Source organism: Carlito syrichta, unplaced genomic scaffold (assembly GCF_000164805.1).
Source record: "Carlito syrichta isolate Samal-C Ts95f unplaced genomic scaffold, Tarsius_syrichta-2.0.1 Scaffold155199, whole genome shotgun sequence".
Taxonomy (NCBI): domain Eukaryota; kingdom Metazoa; phylum Chordata; class Mammalia; order Primates; family Tarsiidae; genus Carlito; species Carlito syrichta.
This window is the reverse complement of record NW_007099295.1, coordinates 2,151-2,898: the sequence shown is the minus strand read 5'-3', so window position 1 is coordinate 2,898 and position 748 is coordinate 2,151.

The following is a 748-nucleotide window of genomic DNA, read 5'->3' as shown; positions in this document are numbered from 1 at the left end:
GATCGCCGGAGCCCAGTGGGTCGAGGCTGCGGAGGCCGGGAGCGGCCACTGCACTCCAGTCGGGGCGACAGAGTGAGACCTTCAAAAACCCTAAAAAAGAAAGAAAGGAAGGAAGGAAGGAAGGAATTAAGGAAGGGGAAAAAAGATATCATGACACACAGACTTGGCAATTGAAAAAAATTAAGAATTTTTAAAAATAGAGATGGGAGTCTCATTATGTTGCCCAGGTTGGTCTCGATCCTCCTTCCTCAGCCTCCCAAGTAGCTGGGACTACCCCACACCCCACCATGCCCGGCTCATTTTTTTTTTTTTTTTTTGAGTTGGAGTCTCACTCCGTTGCCCACACTGGAGTGCCATGGCACGCACGCTCACAGCCACCCCAGCGTCGAACTTCTGGTCTCCAGCAATCCTTTCACCTCAGCCTTCCAAGTAGCCGGAACTACAGACGCACACTACCTTCCGAGTAGCTGGAACTACAGGCGTGCGCCACCACGCCCGGCTATGTTTTTTCTTTAATTGTAGAGACGAGGTCTGGCCAAGTTGCCCGGGCTGGTCTCGAACCTGTGGGCTCAGGCAATCCACACACCTCCGCCTCCCAGAGTGCTGGGATGACAGGCTGAGCCACCGAGCCCGGCTGCCAGTTCATTTTTACAATTATTTTTAGAGACGGAGTCTTGCTATGGAACCCAGGCTGGTCTCAAACTCCTGGCCTCAAGCGATCCTTCCTCCTCAGCCTCCCGAGTAGCTG